This window comes from Musca autumnalis, unplaced genomic scaffold (assembly GCF_047663935.1).
Source record: "Musca autumnalis isolate F117 unplaced genomic scaffold, ASM4766393v1 scaffold_3, whole genome shotgun sequence".
Lineage (NCBI taxonomy): Eukaryota > Metazoa > Arthropoda > Insecta > Diptera > Muscidae > Musca > Musca autumnalis.
In genome coordinates this window covers 131,651,268-131,678,224 of record NW_027411866.1, presented here as the reverse complement: position 1 = coordinate 131,678,224, position 26,957 = coordinate 131,651,268, and the positions used below count along the sequence as shown (strand labels likewise).

At 39.0% G+C, this 26,957-nt stretch overlaps 1 protein-coding gene across 2 annotated transcripts in view; it reads right to left on the bottom strand.

Moving 5' to 3' along the window:
- m (zona pellucida domain-containing protein miniature) overlaps positions 1 to 26,957 on the bottom strand; it is a 196,426-nt gene that overhangs the window by 114,514 nt on the left and 54,955 nt on the right. The window contains exon 1 of one of the 2 annotated variants that reach the window (XM_073979527.1): positions 22,842 to 22,860. The exons of the other annotated variant lie outside the window; for it this stretch is intronic. The gene's annotated coding sequence lies outside the window, so the exon portion shown is untranslated. Of the gene's footprint in view, positions 1 to 22,841; positions 22,861 to 26,957 lie in introns of those variants that run through there. 2 annotated transcript variants of the gene reach the window in all.

The window sequence follows — 26,957 nt, the reverse complement described above, 5'->3', positions numbered from 1 at the left end:
CGAAAACTCCGCCGATAATGATCGGAATCGACGAGATTATGATGACCGAAAATTCACCTGATGATGATCAGGAACGAGGGGTGATGATCAGGTCGACGATTGCAATGTTAGCTAATACTATTATAACTACATGAAGGAAAAAGTGGGCTCTCTAACATATGTCCCAAACATATTTTGCAATCAAACAAATATATGTTTGCAATCAGTCCTAGTTTGGGTGCAAACAAATTATATGTTTGGGAGCAAAAAAATTATATATTTAGGTGCAAACAAATACAAACCCAAAAGCCACACATGCACCAGTGGGCGCTTACTGATAGTAATGGAGCGAAAATTTGAATGTAACACACATTGAAATGTATGCTCACTTGCTCTCAGTAAGCGCTCACAGGCTATCTCTAACATATTCACACATTTATAAAATGGTGGTGGTTTATTGAAAGGCATACAAATACCCAACACAAAAGCAAGAACAGACACATAGGTACATAAAAAATTCCAAAGAAATACATACATAACAGACTTTAATAAAAGAAAAACTGAATGAAATTATTTATAAAAAGTCACACTTTTAAAAAGAAAAAATTATATAGAAAAATCGTTGAACGCTTCTCTTTAGTTGTGGAATAAAAACACGTTTTCCTCAAAGTTGAAATCATCAACGGGAAATCGGCATCTGGAATCAAATAATTATATAATGTAATAAATAGACTGCGGAATCCTATGCAAATGCATATATGGTTAGGATGGTCGTAGAGAAAATCTGATTAGACAGAAACTCGTTTTATTACAAAATAAAGCGAATTAGGCCCAGAAATTTTTGCATATTTTGCATATTCTGCATATCGTGTATATTTTGACATATTTGTACATATCTGCATAAAAAGAGCATATGCAAAACCATATGCAAAAATATATTCAGGGATTTGTGGTCTAAATATCCTACCAAAATGGCTGAAATTTGGTATTAAGTCTTCGTTAGGGGTATGCAACTTTACAACTGAAATCTGTCCGCATAGGCCCACGTCTTTATATAGGCCCCATAGAACGGTACCTACCGATATTCGGTATTTTGATAGTTGTAGCCTCAATATCGCACCGAAATGACTGAAAATTGGTATTTAGACTTCTTAGGGGTATAAAACACTCCACCTGAAATTTGTCGGCATAGGTCCACGTCTTCATATAGCCCCCATAGTATGGGACCTCCTTATTTTCGGTATTTTTAAGGTTGTGGCCTCAATATCCTACCGCAATGACTGAAATTTGGCATTTTGTCTTCGTTGTGGGTATAAAACTTTCCACATGAAATTTGTCGGTATAGGTACACGTCTCCATAGAACGGTACCTCCCGATTTTCGGCATTTTGAAGGTTGTGGCCTTAATATTACACCGAAATGGCTGAAATTTAGTACTTAGTCTTCATTTGCAGTATTAAACTTTCTCCCAGAATTTTTTCGGTATAGGTCCACGTCTTCATATAGCCCCCATAGAACGGTACCTCAGGATTTCTGGTATTTTGAAGGGTGTGCCCTCAATATCCCTCCAAAATGGCTGAAATTCGGTATTAAGTCTTCGTTAAGGGTATAAAACTTTCCACCTAAAATTTGTCGGCTTAGGTTCAGGCCTTCATATAGCCCCCATAGAACGATACCTCCTGATATTCGGCATTTTGAAGGTTGTGGCTGTGGTTATACATTTCTCTATTTTATTGACTTGTTTGAAGGGAATTTTAAACAGAAAAATTGTACACATAGATATTTTTGTACCTATTATTGAAATATTTGTTGCATAAGAAAATATGTAGAATGCATAAATTTTGCATATGCAAAAATGCATATGCAAAATTTTATGCATTTTGCATAATTTTGCATATGTCATATGTTTCGATTGCAATATAATCAGAAGCCAAAAATATGCCCAGTCCCAAAATTTGACATGAATCGGACCAAAAATAGGGGTTGCATAAAATTCCGCTGTCTAGTAATAAATAGGTACATCCATATTTCAAATATACATATTAGGCCGGGGCGATTTGTGTGGAAGGAAAAAAACCTTAATAGGCCCTTCGCGTTTCTGATTCCTGGGATTGAACTGAGCAAAAAAGTCTGCTGGACGACATATGTCTACGATGAAAATCGAGCCTCCCGATTTTGACTTTAAGTTTTTTATCTAAGTTTTTTTGACATCTTCGCATATAACAGTCAAACCATTGAGATTTTCGAACCAACACAAAGACAAAAATTGTAGCCAAGACAGTAGTTAAGAACTCTCTAATACATCGCAAAAGCATTGGAACGTTTTTTCAGGCAGTTTTGGTCTTGAGAAGGTGCAAACGTTTCGGAAAATGTCGATAAATGGCACTGTGCTACAAAAGTTGACCAGAAAAATATTCAAGCCTTTTAATGCAAAATTCCATCGTGTTGGGATCCATGGAGAACGAAAATGCCTTTAGTTCGTTTGAGTTACTTCGTTTTATTTTTTATAACGGTAAAAGTAGTGAAAATCTGGGTTTCTTATATTTTCAAATTTAAACGGATATATCTTCTTTTTTTCACAACGGATTTCTAGTTATCATTCTTCCTTTTAAAGGGGTGAATAATATCTTGTGAATAAGCTATTATTGTTTTAAATCGGTTAACAAATGGCTAAGTTATAGTGGTTTATGTCTGAAAAATCCCACAAAAAACCTATAAAGGAATTTCTCATAATTTTCAAAATAAATATTGAATAAAACAAAAAAACATTATATTTTTGAAAATTATGAGAAATTCAGTTAGAGTTCTTTGTTGGGGGTTTCAGACTTAAACCACTATAACTTAGCCATTTGTTAAATGATTTAAAACAATAATAGCTCATTCAAAAGATATAATTCACCCCTTTAAAAAGAAGTAGGATCAGAATTCACCCCTTTAAAAAGAAGAAGGATCAGAAGAAATCCGTTGTGGAAAAAATAAGATATGCCTGTTTAAATTTGAAAATATAAGAAACCCAGATTTTCACTACTTTGACCGTTATAAAAAAAATAAAACGAAGTAACCCAAACGAACTAAAGGCATTTTCGTTCTCCATGGACCCCAACACGATGGAATTTTGCATTAAAAGGCTTGAATATTTTTCTGGTCAACTTTTGTAGCACAGTGCCATTTATCGACATTTTCCGAAAAGTTTGCACCTTCTCAAGACCAAAACTGCCTGAAAAAGCGTTCCAATGCTTTTGCGATGTATTAGAGAGTTCTTAAATACTGTCTTGGCTACAATTTTTGTCTGTGTGTTAGTTCGAAAATCTCAATGGTTTGGCTGTTATATGCGAATATGGCAAAAAACGTAGATAAAAAACTTAAAGTCAAAATCGGGAGGCTCGATTTTCATCGTAGACATATTGTCCGGTAGACTTTTTTGCTCAGTTCAATCCCAGGAATCAGAAACGCGAAGGGTCCTTTAAGGTTTTCAAATCGCCCCGGCCTAATACATGTGCATGTATGTATATGAAAAATGTATTGATGTAATTACCGATATTAAATGCGATTTCTTCTTTGTCCAATAAAATATATCCATTCACCTTTTTAATTCAATTACAACATTTCCAATTATAAAATGTATTCGCGTTTAATTTACCAAAAAGCACAATTTCTTTAAGAAAACACAAAACACTGTTCTATTCACCCACTTTACCGGCTTTACTCAACGATTGTATTGAAAAAACTGAAGAAAAAAGAACAACATAATTAATAAAATTTTATTCTTTACCTCTTCCCTTGCTGCGTTAATTAACAACAACAAAGCACGAAACACACGTGTTTGGACGCATACACTCCACCAAAGCTTCTGCGTCTCTTATTACACCATACACACAGCTCTTTATTATAAAACAGCATTCCGCAGCCTCGAGCGCCTTGTTGTTACTCTCTGTGACAAAAATCCTCTCTTCACATATAAAAAATTATTTCTAACATATATTTTTCTGCGTGTACTACTACGATCTCGTACAAACTACTTGAGGCATCTATGGACAGGGAACCGACATTCCTGTAAGGGACAGAATACCGAAGTCTCTGTGTTGAACGGAAAGCTGAAGCTTCCGTGGTGGACAGAAAGCCGATGTATCTTTGTGAAACAGTAAACAAAAGTACCTGTGTGCTACGTACTCCTACCCAAAATTTGCCGATGCAACTTCTCACCCTGGATTATCTTGGTGGATAGTAAGCTCCCTGTACGCTCCTAGTAAGCTCCAAGTCTCTTAGCCAGCTCCAGTCTCTTAGCAAGCTCCAAGTCTCTTAGGAAGCTCCAGTCTCTTAGCAAGCTCCAAGCTCTTAGCAAGCTCCAAGTCTCTTAGCAAGTTCTAACTCTCTTAGCAAGCTCCAGACTCTTAGCAAGCTCCAAGCTCTTAGCCAGCTCCAAGTCTCTTAGTAAGCTCCAAGATCTTAGCAAGCTCCAAGCTCTTAGCAAGCTCCAAGCTCTTAGCAAGTTCAACGCTCATAGCCAGCTCCTAAGTATTTACCAACCTCTTTCCCCCACAGCAACCCGAATGCCATCGAGTCGAGTCGTACACCCGAGGACCGCCGAGCCGACAACCACCCGAAAGCATTACCGAACCACAACCGACAACTGCCGAGCTGACAGCCAGCCAGCCGATTGCCCAGAGCCGAGTCCACCCGACAACTGTCGAGCCGAAAGCTACCGATTGCCCCGAGCCGATAGCAACCCGAGTCTTGTAGAGCCAAGCCACATCCGACAACTGCCGAGCCGAAAGCTACCCGCTTGTCAACGAGCAACAATCCGAACATCACAGAGCCGAGCCATACACCCGACGACTGCCGAGTTGACAGTCACCCGAATAGCCGACAGCATCCGAATACATCAGAGCCGACGCAAACATTGACGATTGCCATCGAGTCGACAACAACAACCCGGCTACCATCGAGCCTATTACAACAACGCGATTGGCACCGGTTTTCAACACACACACACACATCTCATCCATATTCCTCACACATATTGTTCGGATATCCAACACCAAGAGTTTTATAATAAATATTGAAATTGTAAACACTCGTGTTTTTTTACTTAAGGTTTGTGGGTCCTTAGGTCAACCCTGGCAGCGGCTGACCTAACTCAGCACTAGATAAAACCACTCGTTATACTATGTTTAGGATAAAATAAAACAATGACCCCACATTTAAAGGTTTTGCTATATTTTCCTTTTGAAGTTTATGTAACTTCGTATTTTGGACTCTCAATGGGTAGAAAATATACACACAGAAAATTATCAATATCTAGTGACTTTTATTTGTTCAGGTTTTCTACTCCTTAAAGGAAACTAATTGTTCCAGCATTTCAATACAACTCGTGGTAGAGGGTATAAAAAGTTCTTATTTATTTGGTAAAAGTTCGTACATCCATAAGATATTGATTTAGTAGAGGGACTGAGGTCAACACTGCCATAACCTGCTTCCCTTAATTGTGTTTTCAGCTTAAGTATGTTACTCATTAACACGTCCAGTTATTTATGAGGCTCCGTTCAAATGCAGTTGTTATCCTACTGCAAACGTTGAAAAATACCGATAGACACATGGCCTTTGCAAAATATTTAAAATTCGAATCCATTAGTACCTCTAGGGTTTTCTTAAAGTATGGTTTGGCTCGTAGAATTTAATGTGTTTCATAAATTCTTGCAATTTTCGTAAACTATTTCAACGAAATACTTCCCATCCGTATAATTTTTCAATTCATAGTTCAAAGATTAATGGTAAATGCAAAAACAAATACAAATGGAAGACTTCATTTATGGTTGTCGTAGAGAATATTGACTCGTTATTTTATAATTAATGTGCGTGACTAAAAACGCCCCATTTTGAAAAAGGACATCAAAGGCTGGCCATGTCTGTATTTGTTATTGGTTGAAAATGGGTATACTGGTACATGTTATTTACATTTGCTTTGCTTTCATTAAATGAATGAATGGTTTGATAGCTCAATAATATAGTCCAATATTTAATGGCTGCAATGCTACGACCAGAGTAAGCGGTGAGGGGGGAAATCACTGGTGATTTATTATTCTGTTTTCTTTTTTTCTTTTGCAATGTCACCAGTCCAACGTATAATTTTTGCTATTGAACTTTCTGTGACATGGTAGTTTTTCATTTATGTCACAAGTTTTTTTATGTTTTTAATGACACACACACTCAAACACATACATACAAACTTATAGGCGTTAGCTCTAATGAACATAACGTAGAGTCGCACAAGAAAATTGGCAAGTTCCCACCAAAACTGGATGTCATTAAATCAAATCTTTTTTTACACCAATTTCACACCACAGCTGGTCGGTTAAGGCAACAACAACAAAAAAAGGAAATTGAATTAAAAAATCGTTTCACTTTTATAAAACGCTGTTCTTCATTACATAGAATATGTCTTCTTTTTAATTTTTTGCAAATGAATGATAAAGTGAGTGTTATAGTTGATAGTATCGAACTGTTGATCTCAGATCATCTGTTTTAGTTATCCCCCCAAAAGTTGTTCAACTTCTTTCAAATTCTCACTGATCGATTGTCATTAATCATCATTTAGCTGCAGCAACTGTGCATAACTTGGCCTTTTAATTGAAAACCATTTTAATGATGCAAATCGGTTTCCCGGTCCAGATAGGATAGGCGATTCGTTGCTATAAATTGCTATGCTATTTATTGGCACCAAAACAGCCGGGAAAACATTTTGTATTCAATAAATGTTCTCTAAATGTTTGATTTGAATTAATGATAACACCGAGGATTAGATTAAATTGAAAGAGATTTGTTAATCAAGATCCTCCCCACCCCTTGCTACATTTAGGAAACAGGTTAATGAAAGTCAATTGCAGTGCGTGGATTTTGAAATAATAATTAATATTATAAAATGAAGTGTACGGTGAGAACCTAATGAACATTTAATAAAAAAGTTTAATTTTAATGGAAGTTTGTTAAGTGAATGCTATTAAAGGGTAATTGGAGATGTAATGGTCGATTATTGAAAGCATTAAACTTCGAAAGGCGGATTTATATTGAGGAAGTCTACAGTAGACAATCCCAAGCGCCTCTACTCTACAGCAGACGACCCCAAGGGTCATCTACTCTACAGCAGACGACCCCAAGGATCATATACTTTACAGCAGACGACCCCAAAGGTCATCTACTCTACAGTCTACGACATCTACTCTACAGTAGACGACCTCAAGGGTCATCTATTCTACAGTAGACGACCCCAAGGGTCATCTACTCCACATTAGACCACCCCAAGGGTCATCTACTCTACAGTAGACAACCCCAAGGTTCGTCTACATTGCAGTAGACGACCCCACGGGTCATCTACTCTACAGTAGACGACCCCAAGGGTCATCTTCTCTACAGTAGACGCCATCTACACTACAGTAGACGACCCCAAGTGTCATCTACTCTACAGTCTACGACATCTACTCTACAGTAGACGACCTCAAGGGCCATCTATTCTACAGTAGACGACCCCAAGGGTCATCTACACCACATTAGACCACCCCAAGGGTCATCTACTCTACAGTAGACAACCCCAAGGTTCGTCTACACTGCAGTAGACGACCCCACGGGTCAACTACTCTACAGTAGACGACCGAAAGGATCATCTACTCTACATTAGACGACCCCAAGGGTCATCTACTCTACAGTAGACGACCCAAAGGGTCTTCTACTCTACAGTAGACGACCCAAAGGGTCATCTACTCTACAGTAGACGACCCCAAGGGTTATCTACTCTACAGTAGACGACCCCAAGGGTCATCTACTCTACAGTAAACGACCCCAAGGGTCATCTACTCTACAGTAGGCGACCCCAAGGGTCATCTACTCTACAGTAGACGACCCCAAGGGTCATCTTCTCTAAAGTAGACGACCCTAAGGGTCATCTACTCTACAGTAGACGACCCCAAGGGCCATCTACTCAACAGTAGACGACCCCAAGGGCCATCTACTCAATAGTAGACGACCCCAAGGGCCATCTACTCAACAGTAGACGATCCCAAGGGCCATCTACTCATCAGTAGGCGACACCAAGGGCCATCTACTCAACAGTAGACGACTCCAAGGGCCATCTACTCATCAGTAGACGACACCAAGGGCCATCTACTCAACAGTAGACGACTCCAATTAGACGACCCAAAGGGTCATCTACTCTACAGTAGACGACCCAAAGGGTCATCTACTCTACAGTAGACGACCCAAAGGGTCATCTACTCTACAGTAGACGACCCAAAGGGTCATCTACTCTACAGTAATCGACCCCAAGGGTCATCTACTCTACAGTAGGCGACCCCAAGGGTCATCTACTCTACAGTAGGCGACCCCAAGGGTCATCTACTCTACAGTAGACGACCCCAAGGGTCATCTTCTCTAAAGTAGACGACCCTAAGGGTCATCTACTCTACAGTAGACGACCCCAAGGGCCATCTACTCAACAGTAGACGACCCCAAGGGCCATCTACTCAACAGTAGACGACCCCAAGGGCCATCTACTCAACAGTAGACGACACCAAGGGCCATCTACTCAACAGTAGACGACCCCAAGGGCCATCTACTCAACAGTAGACGACCCCAAGGGCCATCTACTCAACAGTAGACGACCCCAAGGGCCATCTACTCAACAGTAGACGACCCCAAGGGCCATCTACTCAACAGTAGACGACACCAAGGGCCATCTACTCATCAGTAGACGACACCAAGGGCCATCTACTCAACAGTAGACGACTCCAAAGGCCATATACTCATCAGTAGATGACACCAAGGGCCATCTACTCAACAGTAGACGACTCCAATTAGACGACCCAAAGGGTCATCTACTCTACAGTAGACGACCCCAAGGGTTATCTACTCTACAGTAGACGACCCCAAGGGTCATCTACTCTACAGTAAACGACCCCAAGGGTCATCTACTCTACAGTAGGCGACCCCAAGGGTCATCTACTCTAAAGTAGACGACCCCAAGGGTCATCTTCTCTAAAGTAGACGACCCCAAGGGCCATCTACTAAACAGTAGACGACCCCAAGGGCCATCTACTCAACAGTGGACGACCCCAAGGGTCATCTACTCTACAGTAGACGGGCCATCTACTCTACAGTAGACGACCTCAAGAGACATCTATTCTATTCAAGGGTCATATACTCTACAGTGGACGATCCCAAGTGTCATCTACTCTACAGTAGACGATCCAAAGGGTCATCTACTCTACTGTAGATGACCCCAAGGATCAGGTACTAAGTAGACGACCCCAAGGGTCAACTACACTACAGTAGACGACCCCAAGGGTCATCTACTCTACGGTAGACGACCTCAAAGGTCATCAGCTGTTTAGTAGACGACCCCAAGGTTCATCTACTCTACAATAGGGTCAAGGGTCAAGTACTCTACAGTAGACAACCCCAAGTGTCATCCACTCTACAGTAGAAGACCCCAAGGGTCAATTACTCTACAGTAGACAACCCCAAGTGTCATCCACTCTACAGTAGACGACCCCAAGTGTCATCCACTCTACAGTAGACGACCCCAAGGGTCAATTACTCTACAGTAGGCAACCCCAAGTGTCATCCACTCTACAGTAGACGACCCCAAGTGTCATCCACTCTACAGTAGAAGACCCCAAGGGTCATCCACTCTACAGTAGACGACCCCAAGTGTCATCCACTCTACAGTAGAAGACCCCAAGGGTCATCCACTCTACAGTAGACGACCCCAAGGGTCATCCACTCTACAGTAGACAACCCCAAGTGTCATCTACTCTACAATAGACGACCTCAAGGATCATCTACTCTACAATAGACGACCTCAAGGGTCATCTACTCCACAGCAGACGACCCCAAGGGTCAATTACTCTACAGTAGACAACCCCAAGTGTCAACCACTCTACAGTAGACGACCCCAAGGGTCATCCACTCTACAGTAGACAACCCCAAGTGTCATCCACTCTACAGTAGACAACCCCAAGGGTCATCTACTCTACAGTAGAGGACCCCAAGGGTCATCTACTCTACTCTATCTTGCGGATTTGCCTCAAATGTCTTGGAGATTTTTTGTGATTACCTCTGGAAGTATCGACTTTCCGCCGAACAAATTGTACCGTCGTAAAGGAAAACCTTTTAAGAAATAAGAAAAAGATTTAAAAACTTTCCAAGACGAGCTGTTAAACTGTACATTTCCCAAATTTTGTGTGGGAGGTACCCGAAGGACTACACCGTTATAGTCCATATTCCAACATGACTAGATGAAATAATACAATGTGCAAAGTTTGGACCAATCAAAAACTCCCTGCAGGTGTTATCTTGCAGATTTGCCATTTTTGTTGGTGTCATCAAGGTTTCTTAGAGGTTTTAGGCCATTATCTCAGGAAGTATGGACTTGCCCACGAAAAACAATTTTCCTTCGTAGTGGGTCGCAAGGACAACCTACTGAAAAAAAATTTCAAAACTATCCGACCAATCAGGTTATTCCCTTCGTACGTACCATTTTAGTAAACATTTTTGGAATTTTGTGGGGGAGGTACGAGAAGAAATGGTCCGATATGGCCCATCTTCGAACTTAAACAAAGTTTTGACAAAATATTATGAATGCCAAATTTTGGATCATTGCTTCGTCCGAGAGTTATTGTGTGCACCATTTAGCCGGACAGACGGACGGACATGGCTAAATCAACTTCAACTTATCTGAAACAGATTTCGTCCAAACATAGTTGGGTCTAAACCCATTATTTCGATGAGGCACATATTTGGTCGTATCTTTAGCCTAAAGGCTGAGGGTATAATTAGGTATTTGAAGTTCCCAGTGGTAAAAAGCTTTTGGTCATTGGCAATATCGTAACAGAAAGGAATCGAATTATTCCATATGAGTTCAGAATATATTAAAGTGGATGGTTAACTAGAACATTGGAGGCATTTTGTTATGGGGATATCTGTTACACTTTTGTTTTTTCAAAATAGTTTGGTTTAATCCCATTGTTGTTGTTTTAATATTTTAAAACGACTAATTTATTTGTGGAAAAAGTTTGGTGGTGTTAAAAGTTGGAGGTGTTAATTTAAAAATTTGCCTGGTAGTGAAGGCATTGAAAGTTCGGTACTGCCGTCTCTACATAATTTTGATTAATTGTTTCATTTTCCCTCAAAAGCCATTGTATATCGCCAACATTTAAACAATTTCTCTCTTTAGAAATTTATTTTTTTCCTCTGTTGATTGCTCATCTGTCAATCATTCATTTGATTGACCGACAATGTTAATAGAAATAAAAACATTATTTTTATTGCATTCAATTAATTTATAAAAAAATGTAGAAGAGAGATCTCAATTGTATCATAAAAATCAATCAAATAAATGAATAGAAAAAAACTTTATGTGAAAAGATTATTTTGTTAAAAAATTAGCATCATTCATTCATTACGGCCACACCTGCTTTCACAAGACTGTGTAAAAAAGTCATTGAGCTTTTTTTGTGTGGCGTTCAGAAGAAAGACGAAAGGAAACACATCAAAATTAAATAAATAAGCAATAAGATGCTACAACAACAAGTGTAAGAGAAACTTACGGTACAGTGGCAGGCGGCTTCTATCCAAATCGAATGAGTACTTCCAAAATAAAACATTATAACCGAAAAATTGATTGGTAAACAACACTGAATATGAATAATCATGAATTGTATAAAAAATAAGAAAATATGACCATAGGAGGAGAACAATAATGTGCCCTTTATTATCCACACCATATATGCCGCCGCAGCAACATATTTGTGTTGGAGTTTATGGCAGGGTATTAAAAATACCCAACAAAAAACCAACATGACAAACAAATTCTTTCTATTGACAATAATTATGGCTACCCATGCTCTAAGACATCACACCAAACATAATCTTGTGAGGACTGAAGCATTATGGGCAATAACTCGAGCCATAATGTTCCATTAGAGTTGCACCTGGAGATGAATAATCATTTGTCGGCATTTTTCTCACATTGACGATGACGACGGCATGGAACAAATGCGACAAGTGTCTCAACAAATTTCTCTTAATTTTGTTGATTTTCTTTTCTTATTTTTGAGTGGTATTTGTTGTTAAACCTTTAAACTTTTTATGTTTGACCTTCCGGTCATATGATTGCTCGTAACTATCATGGCCAGAGGGTTTTCGGTTTTGGTTTATTGTTGTTGTTGCATATTAATGATTTTCAAACCGTTAGCTGTTATGAAAGAATAGACATAAAGAACGATTGGATGCTATTGTTAAATAATCGACAAAATTCGTTGCTTTCTTTTGGTGCTTTACATCATAGAAAAAGTTAGCTTAGAAGAGTAGAACAACTTAAACAGTTATTGGCCCTAATGTATTTTGCCTTTGGGTGATTACTTCAAAACACAAAATTTAATAAGACGTCAATCAATTTGAGTACCAATGTATTTGACTTTTGACTCACGTGGGAAAGAGAAATTGAGGTATGATTTGAAGATTCTATTTGAATATTTCAAAAACGGGAGACTCAATTAAAGCTGAGATACTGAGAAATTCCCATGAAGGAAGTAAGATACATATATTTGCAGTCTATGGTTATTAAATTTGCAATTTTTGCAACTTTCAAAAATACAATTACATAGCCATGTACTAAATGAAAAATCTTAGGAAATCTATTGACATTATTTCCTATGGCATTTTTTTCATAGAATGTATCAGAACGATGCTGGTTATGTGATATCCTACATCACTTCCCTTCCCAGTACATAACCTTTTCGTGGACAACATTCCTTTCGGAAAGAACTAAAGTTAAACAAGTAAGCAAAAGCTATATTTGGAACGGATCAACGATGTGAAGAGGTCAGGAGGAAGATCATCTTTAATATTGTAATGTCCCCAGCCAAAGCTGGGATATTCTTCATTGTAATCCAAATAAAAAATAAATAAATAAATAAAAATGAAAAATGAAGATGAATTAGGGATCATTGCGAAATCTTCGTTGTTTGACTTCCTACGCCATCCTACTTTGTAGCATTATGAGATTTTATACCTCTAAAAGAATAACAAGTAAAAAAGTCGTTAAGTACGGCCGGAATTGATAATAGCTTCCTTTTATAATTTTAGGAAAACTGTTTCAATCATGGATAAGCCGAATGCCTTAATTATCTAATTTAATTTAAACAAGTAAGAACGGCTTTAAGTTCGGCCGGGCCGAACTTGTTATACCCTCCACCAGGAGTGGTAAAATGGAACAATTAGTTTCCTCTCGTTTATGAAAAAACTTAATACCAAATTTCAGCAATTTCGATAAAACAATATCGCTTATCTTCAAAATACGGCAATTCGGGAAGTACCGTTCTATGGGGGCTATATCAAAACGTCGATCTATACCGACAAATTTCTGGCGTAATGTTTTTAGACTCAAAGAAGACTAAATACCAAATTTACGATATTTCAGTAGGATAATGTGGTTAAAACCTAAAATATACCGTAAATCACGAGGTACGCTTCTATGGGGGACATAGGAAGACGTGGACCTATACTGATAATTATTTTCTGGAACATTTTATAATCCCATTAAAGACTAAATAACAAATTTCAGTCATTTCGGTGGGATATTAACGTCACATCCTTCACAATTATGAAAATCGGGAATAGAACGGTACGGTATCGAAACGTGGACCTATACCGACGAAATTCAATCGGAATTTGTTTTACTTCTATGTTGGCTGTATGAAGGCGTGGACCTATACCGACAAATTTCATACGGAAAGCTTTATAACTCAAATGAGGACTAAATACCAAATTTCAACAATATCGGAGAAATGTTGAGGCCACAACCTTCAAAATACCGCAAATCAGGAGGTACCGTTCTTTGGGGCTATATGAAGGCGTTGATCCATACCAACAAAATTCTGGAGAAACATTTTATATTCCCAACGAAGGCTAAGTACCAAATTTCAGCCATTTCCCAACGAAGGATAAGTGCCAAATTTCAGCCATTTCGGTGTGATAACGAAGCTAAAACCTTCAAAATACCGAAAATCGGGTGGTACCGTTCTATGGGGGCTGTATTAAGGCGTGTGCCTGTACCAACAAATTTTTGTTGGAAAGTTTTGTTACCTGTACGAAGACTAAATACCAAATTTCAGCCACTTTGGATAAATATTGAGGTCACAACTGTTCTAAGGGGGCTATATGGAGGCGTGGACCTACACCGACAAATTTAGAGGAGAAAGTCTATATGAAGGCGTGGACCCATACCAACAAAATTCTGGGGGAAAGTTTTATACCACCAACTAACACTTAATACCAAATTTCAGCCATTTCGGTGTGATAATGAAGCTAAAACCTTCAAAATGCCGAAAATCGGGAGTTACCGTTATATGGGGGCTATACCAAAACATGGATCTATGTTGACGATTTTTGGTGGAGAAGTTTCGTGGCCATTGGGAACCTTATACCAAAACATGGACCTATGTCCATAATTTTTGGAATATAAGTTTGTTGATCACTAGGAACCCTAGATGTAAAATTATAGCTAATTCGGTTTGAAAATGTGACAAAAACGTCAAAATACCTCATCATCGAACTTGGCCTGCCTGCAAACAAAATACACCAAAATTTCAGCATCGTGTTTTCATTTTTGTGGATGCTACAGTGATTGCGACAGACAGAAGGAAGGACATGCATAGATCGACTCAGACAATACCCAAAATTTCGTCAAAATTGCGACCTGTAGCGTTACCACAAAAGCACCTATCACGTTATATGTGGTCAACAAGTGTAGTGGGGAAGGTACGAAAATACGCTAGATCGAACGCATACGTTATGAACTAAATATCGCCCGAAGCGGGTGGAATACAGGAATTTAAGCGGTTAAACAGTTTCGCTGATATCACCCCACAATGGGTAACTTGTTGTTTCACGCGGCTTCAACTTCTAGTTCCTGAATTTCAGTATTAGAGGTTTAGTGACTGAGTCCTTTTCGACTAGTGTTTGTGGACATGGAGTGCAGCATTGTTTTAGTGTTTTGCTGATTACGGAACCCATGCTGATGATCAGCTATTCCTGATGCTGGGGAGTACAAAACTCAAGAGTTCTTGCTACGGACGACACCTGTGAAATTGGAATCAATACATGGCTTTAGTACCTGGACCACCCTACCCATTTTTCAGGCTTTAGAAACGATGTGATTAGCTACCGAAAAGTTGAGAACTTTTGCGGGATACTCAATTCCCGCCTCATCCAGCTGTTTCTGCATTAAAATAGAGATACCTTCATTGCCAAACAAGTTGGATGATTTATCTCTGCTAATGGCATTTGGAAAATCATCCATGTAAATGGATGAGATCTACAACGCAGTGCTCTCCTCTTCGAGCTATTGCTCCCAGGGTGACTGACAAATTATCAACTAAAATAATTTGCACACCTATTCGGATCTGTTAGCTTCACGTCGCCAAACGTGATCGTGAGATCGAGAGTGGTTTTACTGTTCCCCACAGCAGCTCTTCAGATGATCTAAGCACTTGTTCCGCTTATGCTCATATACCAACCTATCAACTTCTATGTTAGCTCCCAACTCTGGGGTACTATGGTTGGCACGACGAAGCTCATCACGCTCATTTGCTAGTATGTAGCAAGCGGCTGCATTTCTGATGATGTCCTGGAATCTTCTTTCTGCAAACCGAACCTCATAAGGGTTGGGCAGGTCTCTGAATCGGTGATTGGTGAACTCTCTGAAACAAGGCCAATGATTGATTGATTATAGGTAGATGGTCTTACTCAAAAGAAACGACGAGTTGCCAGATGACAAAATTTGACAGACCAGGATACACGATGGTTATTTCGGGCGAACTATTGGCCCTCTTCGCTTATGTAGAGGCGTCTCCATAGACTGTGTAAAACGTAAAGCTTTCAATTTGTTCATTCAACGATATGCCCCTGTGGACATTACATAGACCAGTCGGTTATGACCTTTCAAAAGCGGAATAATGTTGAGTCTATATCCTGCAGTACTGCTATTAACCTGCGGTACAGCCATACATTCCATGTACGGGTCATTAGACACAAGCTTTTGCGATATATGTAGGTCTGTATTGAAGAGACTGGTGCAACCATGAGATTCTTATTCAGTAACGTGTAACCATCACAAAACTGCTTGCTGACCAACCAATTAACTTCCAGTGTCAGCTCCCTGACTCTGGGGTCACTAGGGTTGGACCGCCGAAGCTCATCACGCTTTTTTGTTAGTCCCAGTGCATACCCGAAGTGAGAAATTTAGTCTCACTTCTGGTAGTCTACCTGCTAGTATATAGCTAGCGGCTGTAGCTATGGTAATGTTGGTGAACTACCTGAAACAAGACCAATTAGCTTTCCCATAATTGATGGAAGTGCGGCGTTCAGAGATATTGAATCGGACGGTCTGCTGATGGAAACAATTATAGGTAGATTATCTGACCCAATAGCAAAGGCGGGTTTCCTGGTGGCGTCAGGTGGTTATATATGGCGAACGTAGATCTATCAATCTACTCAGCATGTCCTATAAACCTACGCTCATAACCTTGGACCTTAAGCCACAACTTATGATGAGCATTAACATTAAGATCAGTCAGTTATGACCTTCCAAAATCTGACTAATGTCAGGTCCGTATTCTATAAACACATATCCTTTAAGCAACTCTACCTGACGGTTATCACTATGCATTTCATGTACGGAATATTAGAGTCAGGATAAAGCGATATACTTAGGTCTGATTTGAACAGACTAGTACAACAACTACACTTTACAGCGATCCTTCACACTGCCTCAATTGTCGTTCGGTCGCTTGTTTTCCGAAACCATTATATACTTCCGACTCATAAAGTCCACTATTTCCCCATTCTTACCCCGAAGTGAACTTCAATTTGTTGCAAAAATTATGCTTTTTAATGGACTGGAACATCAACAACCGCACAAAATTCTGAAAAGACCCTAAATACATTCGAACTCCCCGTAGATGAAAGTTACAATTCACATAGGCTGAGGGTATAGCTATTTGGACAAAGCTTACTGATACTTTATTACTTCCTATTTCACTTGTTGGCATAAAATAACAACATATCTCTTGTATATATTCTTTACAGTGTTTTATTTTATATTTTTTCATGTTTTTGAATATGCAAAAAATCCAATTTATCCAGATGACATAGTTTTAACTTTAAGCTAACCCACTTTTATATTTCTCAAATAACATTGCACCATTCCTTGGATGGATAGCTTACATACCTCACCCTATTAAAATTGTCACCAAGTGTATTTAGAAATGGATGCCACTCACCATAATTAGCTTGAGACTTCAGTCAGTCATTCGCATCCAAAGCAGCAACTCAACTAATTTTCTAGTTATGAAAAGACATCAGAACTTTACTTGAATGGCGTAAAGAATTCAACAGGTTCTTCATCTGCTTGTTGTTGTTGTTCTAAATGTTCTTACTAAAAATATTAACATTTAAGTGGGATTTTATTTTTCTGCTCGGACTATTTAACCAAGTCCAAGGAGACCATATTGGGATATTTCATGGATGTCTTTAAAATTCTTGGGATTAAGAATTCTAAAATAAAAACAAAACAACAACAGCTGCATACAGTAAATAGGAAAACAGAACAAATGCCAGTGCTTGATGAAGATGGTGCTGCTCCAACAACCAACCACTTCTACTGATGATGACCATTGCCATCATCTTCTTTGCATTATGATTTTTTTTCTTTTTTGCGCAAATATGTATAACTTATATATATTTCCCTCTTGTGATGCTCCTCCCTCCCGATTGCTTTGCCACAACGTTTCTTTGTTGTTGCTTTCATTCTTTTTGTGGCATAAAAATATTTATTTATGTTGGTCATGATTAATGTGTGTTTCTGTGTTAATTATTTTCTTTCTTAAACTCTGATTTTTTTCTACTTCTTCTTCGTTTTTTCTTCCATTTTAGTTGTAGCTTCTTTAATTGTTGCTACTTCGCTACAGAAAAAAAGAAGAACTGTTTCATGTCTAACATTCAAGTCAGTCAGCCATTGAGTCAGTTTGTTGTGTGGCTGTTCTTCTTCTTGTAGCTAGCCTAGCTTTCCTACATAGCTTTAATAACACAAATTAACTGTTCATTAATGCCATCATTTGCCAATTAAAGATTATGGCCGGCTTAGCAATTCCAGATTTCAGCTATTTATTCCACTTTATTTCTAGATTTTTTTGTTTGTTTGTTTTTCTCTGTAAAAATATGTTACAAGTTTGAAATCTAAAACGTTTTTGAAGCAAAGACAGGTGTTCTGTAAATACTGGGTTCTGGAAAAAAATTATGACAATTTTCTATTCAAACATTGGGCTTTGATTTTTTCTGGGAACTTATACTTAAAACCTTTCGATGGTGGAAATTACTTCTGAACAACATCATCTCCATTTTGATGCAAAGATACGAGCAACAACGCCAAGCTTAAGTGAAGTCTCCGCTGCCATCGAGCAATTACCAAATGGGAAACATGCCGATATTGATGGCATAGGCGCCGAATTATATAAAGCCGATGTAAATCTTAGTGCTGAAATCCTCTTCGCTATGAAATCAGAAGTTTGGGAGCAAGCTACCTTTCCCAGCGAATTGCAAAAATTGCTAAAAATGGAGACTTGAAGGAATGTGGGTCTTGACCAAAATTATCCTTAACCGTATCAAAGATCACCTGGATAATTTCAGTAACTCCGCCCAAGCTGGTTTCCGATGTAGGTGCTCATGTCCGTTTCATTATTGAGCAAATTGTTAAATTTATTTCAGAGCTACATCTACTTTTCATAGATTTTGAAAAGGCTTTCGACAGCATTAAACATAGCTGTATTTGAAATTCTATACAAAAAGAGGTATTCCTCCGAAGCTTATAGATAAATGTAAGCTAAAATGGCCCAAACTGATGTGATTTGCATAAAGAAAAAATGTCTCAACCTTTTCAAGTTGTGAGTTTAGTATGGCTTCTCTCGCCTATTTTTTTTTTTTTTTTGCTTGTCCTTGAAAATTCGTTTGATCGAAGAGATATTCAATGGCGATTAGATGAAACCTTTTTAAATTATTTGGTCTATACTGATGACATTTACCTACTGTCAAACAGAGCCAGAGAACTAAGACAGTCTCTCTCAGACCCCCATGACCACCTGAGAGGTACAGGCCTACTGATAAATTCAGGAAAAAGCAAATGCGAGAGTATTAAGACCAAAACAGAACAACAGCTACAAGCAAATGGTATCATCACGAAATTATTGGGGGTACTAGATGGAAAGAAGATTATTAAAACACTTCTGTGCGGAAATAGTCAATCTTGTATTCCTATGCGAATATATCGCCTTATTTTAGAGCTATTTCAAAAGAAAAGCTTGCCAATGAAGTTACATATCTGAACTTTCAAGGATGCAAAGCAGGTTGGTGTATGTGGCAAAACAACAGAAATGTCACGTTACCATCGTTTCTCTTGGGTCATACTAGCTCCCCATTATTGCCACCATCAGCAGACTAATTCTCGTCTGAATGCATCAATTTAATCACAATCATGGGAAAACTAAGTGGCCCCGTTTCAGTAAGTTCACCAATCACCGCTTCAGAGAACTGCCCAGAAGGGTAGCAGAAAAGACGGGAGCCGAGACCGGAAAATTGGTTGGTACGCACAAGCGGAACAGGTGACTAGATAATCTGACGAGTTGCGACGTTGGAAACGGAATTAGTGAATTTGTAGGCAAAGGTTAAGTCACTCTTGAACCCAAAAAAGAAGGAAAATAGGACCTCACGTTTGGGGACTTTACGCTGACTTGATCTAAACAGATGTGCAAGTAATTTTGTGGAGCTTCCTCGAAAGTGATAGGGCGAAAAGAGTAATACTACACCGCATTACATCTTTTTCCGCCGAGAAGGAACCTCAATGGAAGATGTTCCAAATGCCATTAGGAACGCGAAATAAACCAAAGCGTTAGAGCTGATGGTGTATCCATGTTAATGCTAAAACAGTGAAATGAGCGGAGAGTTGAGTATTTCACGAAAGTTCTAAACCTGTCGCTAGCCAGACTGGTCCCGCTATTGAAGCCAAGTCCATCATACAAACCGATTTTGTTTTTATTGCCAGTAGGGAAAATTTTTCTACTTTTTTTCCTGGAAAATATGCTAGATCATCTGCAGAAATGCAACATTAAAGGCAGATTTAGTGATTGGGCAACAGTTAAGTCCCTCTGGATGAGTCAGGAGTTGAGTGTCTCATGATATATCTCAACCTGTCTCCAGCCAACCACATCATGGTTGAAGTCTGGCAAAAGGGAAGGGTGGTGCCGCTGCTGAAACCAGGCAAGAATACCAGCAAAGGTGAATAGTGCCGACGGAATTCGCTATTTTTATCCGTATCAGAAACTCTTGAGGCTTTACTCCACAACAGCATTAGAAATAGTAGTCGGTCACCAGCATGGGTCTCCTAAGCAGCACAGCTGTACAGCTGTAGCTTCAAGCAGAACAAGCCGTGCGATAGGACAGTGTTGGTGGCGCTCAACTTTTCAAAAGTATTTCATACTGGCAAGTACTCTACGCTCTTTGGATACATCGACCAGACTACCCTCCGGCGATGTTTGAAACGCTGTATGTATAGACGCCAGTTAGGTGGAATTTAGCAACAAGAAATCGAAACAGGATGTTCCTCAAAAATAACTGATATGACGGGAACTTTATAACCTATACATTTCGTGTATTCCACCTCCTCTGGACGGCTAGATACCGTTATGTATGCCAATGATTGTATGATCTTGAAGTCGGGTACCTTACCTCATGACATTTTTGAAAGGCTGAATTCGATCTCATCACCTTTTTCGCCGAGAAGAATATGCAAATTTCTGCCACTAAGTGTATGGTTACTCTGTTCACCACATGAACTGTGGAGATTAGCACAGAGTTGAATGTCCTGGTCGAAAGTAACAGAGTTCCGAGCATAAGATTCCGAGCCAAGATTGTAGGGAAGGAATACTACAGTATGTCCACGCCTTTTGGGCATGACACAGTTATCTGCAACAAGCCCTTCAAGTCTCTAGCCTGCAGTAGGGTTTGCAAAAAAATAATTAACCACATGAAACGCCATAGATCGGTCTGCAATGTAAGCTATGTGGTGCCAGTGTGCGAATATAATTGCAACGCAATGGCACAATATTCAAACCTGTCAGAAATCCACACTGAGAACTGCAACCGAATGTTTTCTCATGTCACTGCATGAGAACACGAAGATTCTTCAACACAATTGCATGGTTTTATTGCAGTAGTTGCTCGGGTATGACCATGAGGGGGTAAGACTTACCCACCTAGGCATGAGTTCAACTAATCAACTATATAATTCGAGCTGACGATTGATGTTTGGGTATAAAAAGTATTTTGTTGAAGAGGTATTTGAAAAATAACTTCGGTGGAGAATATGCACAAACAACAAACAAAGGAACTGATGAGATCCTGTGGCGAGGATCGAAAATAGTCTTCTCTGCCTTACCCCTTGGCGAACAATGCCAAACTTTCTCCACTAATAAATTAGTTCTTTTAAATATTAAAACAACGACAGTGGCATTAAGCCAGATTAAAAAAAAAAAAAAAACAACAACATTTTTTTTTGAGAAATTTGACAGTTGTTAGCCTAAGCGTACTTAGGACAGTTTCACATACGACCATCTGTTGCTTACAGTGGTTTGATTGAAACACCTCGAAAACATGGTTTTTGAAACTTCTTACAGCATCTTCTGGCGATTGCTGCGATTTTTCAGGCTCATTTGCATAGTTCCATGCTTCGTCACCTGGGTCCTTCTTGTAAACGTCTATTGAAGCACCGCGATCGTATTTGTTCGAAATTTCTTGCACCGATCAACACAGGATCCGAAGAGAAAAACCCAATTTTTGGCGCCAAGTGTTCATGAAATATCAAATGATAGTTGGTGGAATAAATGCCCACGGATGCCTCCATTTCACAGTTTATAGCATAGCGATCTTGTATTATCCGTTCTCGCACGGCTTTTTTTTTTTTTTTTTTTTTGGACAACGACTGTTTTTGGCTGACCCTCATGACGGGGACGTAGTCAGAAAATTGTATGTTTTGTGAGTAAAATATACAAAATATATCTAAAAAAATTACCATTTCGGGAGAGCCTCTCCCTGGCTACGTCGGTGCCTCACGATCTTCGTTTTATTGGCGAGCGTCGGCCACGATTGGATTCATTAAATCAGTTTTTCATAGTGCTATAGGATGGTCCTTTATCGACATACAAATATTTAATCTGAGCGATGCACTCACTATTGCCGTGATAATCCACGTCGAAAGTTGTGAAAAATTATCGGACGAAAATGTTCACATGTAAATTCCATTTTTTTGCAAAGTGATTTTTTCAAGTCACTGTAAACAATACAACACATGGTCGTATGTCTACCTGTCCTGAGTAAGCATAGACTAAAAGCTGTCAAACTTTCCAATAAAAATGTCAAATGACGAAAACTTTTCTACTTCCCCTCGTATCGTGTGAGTGTAGTCTTCGGAGTAAATCCTCCAACTATCTCAGCTGAAGAACTTCAGCTACCACCTTAGTAGTTGTGGCTCAACTAATTTCGAACTGTTGCAGCTGTTTAAGTTCCTATAGGGCAAGGAAAGATGACACCGTACAAAACAAGAGTATAGCATGTGGTACAGGTGCGAATAATACACTGCACCTCTTCAACTACCCGGGTTCACTTTGTCCTATGTCATCCGGTATAGAAACCCAATGTGATGAACAACTTTAGTATCACTCTAAAAGAAATATTTTTCCATTAAAAACTTATGCACAGACGTACTTAGGGTATCACATAATTTGCTCCGCTTACTTACAAAAAATACTACAATGAGTATTTCTGAAGAACTAAGTGCTGTAGATAGGTTGATTTAATTGTTTGCTTTCATTTCACTTGCCATCCAAAATGGTATTTATTTACTTGTTTTTTTTTTAGTAAATTTAACAATTATTGGACCACAAAAACACACAAAACGTTTGGTTGAAAATCAAACTGAAACGACAACCACTTTCTACTCAAACTCAATTGGCATTATTTGTGTGTTATTAGGCAACTATATTTTTCTTCTCTTGGACCTGTAATTCAAACCACCAAAAAGAAAGAAAAAAACCAAATCAAACGACAAAAACACAACAATTTTCTTGTCATTATTATTTCGAATACGCCAATTGAAAGGCGTAAACTGATTTGAACATTTCGATCGGTTGTTTGCAGCTTTTCAAATTTCTATTTTTTGTGTTTTTTGTTTTAGCTGCGGTGTGCTTTTCTTGATTTGTTTTTCACGTGCAATGAAAAATCCATAAATAATTTAGTTTTGCTCGACAATAGCAACAAAAATTCCGTCATGGATTTTACTTTCATTTGAAAAATTGTTGGGTGTTTTTTTCTGTTTTTGTTTCGATTTTTCTTCCATTCATTGTTGAATCTTTCGAAATGGCCATGAATATTGACCAACTTTTGTTTCACATAGCGAATACAAAAACAGACACACAAATACACAATCCACATACATACATACCTATCTACAGGTTTAGTGCAGTGATTTATTCATAATGAGATTAAAATAATGCCAGTTTTCATTATTGATTAACACCGAAAGAATGGTGCAAAAAAGAAAAAAAAACTGTATTGAAAATAAACAATCCAACAGAACTAGGCCAACTGCGCAATTTGGGATGTTGGAAAGTATGTTAAAATAATAATTTGCACATCTCCGCTTTAAGGTTTAACAAAAAATTCCGTATTTAAATATTTCACATAAATAGAATTTATTAACAGTTTAAAGCCAACATTGTTTTTTGGAAAAACAGGGTGCGCATCAATATCTTTGAGAAGAAAGACCCCTTCCAAAAAATTCTGGGAAGATAGCATATCGAACGTTATTTGGGATAATTTATCATAGACAGTAAAGGATGAAGTTTGGATACGACAGTGATCCATGTCTCCACCTCCAGTCAGGATAAGGTCGAAACTCAAGCTTATGTGGAAATTCGAGGGGAACAATCCTCACATATAAAAGAGGGAACTGTGGTCATAGGCGGGGATGACATAAATGACAGTCTAAACAGATTGAGGGTGCTCCTCAATCTCATTGAGGAGAAAGTCATCCAAAGTTTTAGGCAAGATAGCATCCCGGACGAAATTTGGGATAATTTATCATAGTTAGAGAAAGATGATCCCGTTACCTCTGTCTCCACCTCCTGCGTGATAGGATCGAACCTTAAGTTTATGAGGAACTTGGAGAAGAACTATACTCACATGACTAAAAGGGAATTTCCTATCGTGAAATTCCAACTTTACAAGTAAAAAAAGTATCAATCGGCTTTGCCGACAGAGATATACCCTCAGCCTATGTGAATTGAAACTTTCATCGCCGGACATTCATCTACGGATCGAATGTATTTAGGGTCTTTTGAGAATTTTGAGACCCTTTTTTAACATTTGAACTGTCAGACAAAAATGTGGATTAGGATTAAAGTTCAAAAGTGTTGCGAAGGAGGTACTTAAAGGAATGGACCGACATAGTTCATTATGAAAGTGGATCTTATTTTGGGAGTCTTATATTTTCGATAGATATCGCACCCACTAGTCATTTTAGTGGGTCATCGTATAACATTTGGACCAGTAGCCCAGGAAGCATGAACTCGTCCACGGAAAACATAATATCGCTGTAAACAGGAGCACAACGAACAGCATCGGTATACATTTACAAAGGATCTTCGAACAGACCCTAAACTGCACCAATATGGGTCATTTTTGGAAGTTAAACTAAATTTGGACAAAATATTAGTATTTCCAATGTTTAGACCAAATTGGTTACTCCGTTCAAGAAAGTGTATCGTGCATACCATTTTAGTGATTTTTTTTTTTAAATTTTGGGCCAAGTATTGGAAGTTTTGGACCTGTATTGTCCATCCTCGAACTGAAACTAAGTTTGGACAAAATACGTCGAAGGCCAAATTTCCGACCAAATCGGTTGACGAGTTCGAGATTTACGTGCTCGCCAGCCACTTTATACGGTGCCATAGGAATTTTTTACAGCTTTTAGGCTGTTTTCTCAGGAAGTATTTACTTGCCCCTGTGCCATCGTAAATGGGGTCAGTGAATGCAATTTGCTTAAACAAAAATCAAAGTGATCCGAGAGCAGATCTAAGAGTGAACTTATCCGAAATGTTGTGTAGGAGCTACCCGAATGAGTGGATAAATATAGTCGATATTCGAACCTGATCTATACCTGGTAGATATATTAGGATGTGTAAAGTATGGACCAAATCGATCACTCCCTTCAAGAGTTATCGTGCGCACAATTTTTCCGAACATTTTTGAACTTTTGTGGGCGAGGTACCTGAAGATGTGGACCGATATGGCTTATATTCGAAATTAAACTAAGTTTGAACAAAATATTATGAAGGCCAAATTTTGGACTGAATCGGCAGTTCCGTTCGAGAGTAGTCTTGTCATAGGATGTCATAGGGGTTTTTTTCTAACTTTCAGGCTATTTCGTCAGGAATTATGGGCTTGCCCATGATGAAACTTGTACCGTTGTATAGGGGGCAGTGAATACAAGTTGCTACAACAAAAATCAAAGCGATTCAAAAGCAGGTCCTAAACTGAACTTTTCCAAAATTTTGTGTGGGAGGTACCCGAAGGAGTAGACCGATTAAGTCCATATTGGAACCTAATCTAAGTCTGGTAGAAATTTCAGGATGTGCGAAGCATGGACTAAATCGGTTACTCCCTTCAAGAGTTATCGTGTGAACAAATTTTCCGAACATTGTCGAACTTTTGTGGGGGATGTACCCGAAGGAGTGACCGAACTTAAACTAAAGTTTAGTCATAATATTACGATACCCAAAATTTTGTTCCAATCTTTTAATTCGTTCGAGACTTATCGTGCGCACCAGCCAGCCAGACAGACGGACGGACGGACATTGCTAAATCGCCTCAAAATTGTCTGAAACGAATTTCGTCTAAACATACTTGGGGCCTAAAACCATTATTTCGATGAGGCACATTTTGCCCGTATGAAAGTGTATTGAACACCTGTCGAGGCACCTTAGAGTTGAGAATCGTGCATTTGGTAAAGCAAGGTTACGTTATCGACAAAGGCGGGTAAGTCACAGACTTCTAAGAAGACTAAGAAGAAGTCGACAAAGGCGAAGACTGCAACCAAATTCTCCGAGATGGTTTCGCTAAGCTGTTCATCTGCCTCAACTCCAAAATCCCTTCCCAGGTTAATGGCGGCGAGACAGTTGATGAGCAAAGGAAACCAATCGACTTGGGTGCAAACGCGGAAACGGACGAAGCAATAATGGGTCTTTACAGCGTCAACCACTTGAAAGGTCTCTAGTCTTCAATCGTCCAATCCAAAATCACCGCCAGTGGTTGTGAAGAGGATGGGGTCGTATAGGTATTTAGATGGCTTTAACATCCTGAACGTAGTTGAGCCACAAGTTTTATCGTTGCAACTGACGTTCTTCAGTTGCGATATATGGGGAATGTATTCCGAGGGTCGCATTCATATTATAGTAGTTTATGGCATCTGCGACTACAATAGTGCGGATGCTATTTTAACCTGCTTGATTGGATTGCAGATCTGTGTTCGTTGGACTGCTTTATCTAGATCATGTGGATCCCTGCTGGCGTGCCTGGGTTGGGGAGTCCTATTTACCACACGGTGATAGGTATTACACTCACTATAACACCCGAGTAAGTGCGGCAACGAAAGCATGCCATTGTGTAAGCACTGGGAGTGGGAACCCAGTTGCAGTTCTCAAAACGGCGTTCTGACAGTTTTGAATACTATAACATGGCATTACATTAAAGTTTACGGACCACACTGGCTCCGAATATCTTACTGCAGACCGATCTATCAGTTTATATATGTGGTTATAGTAG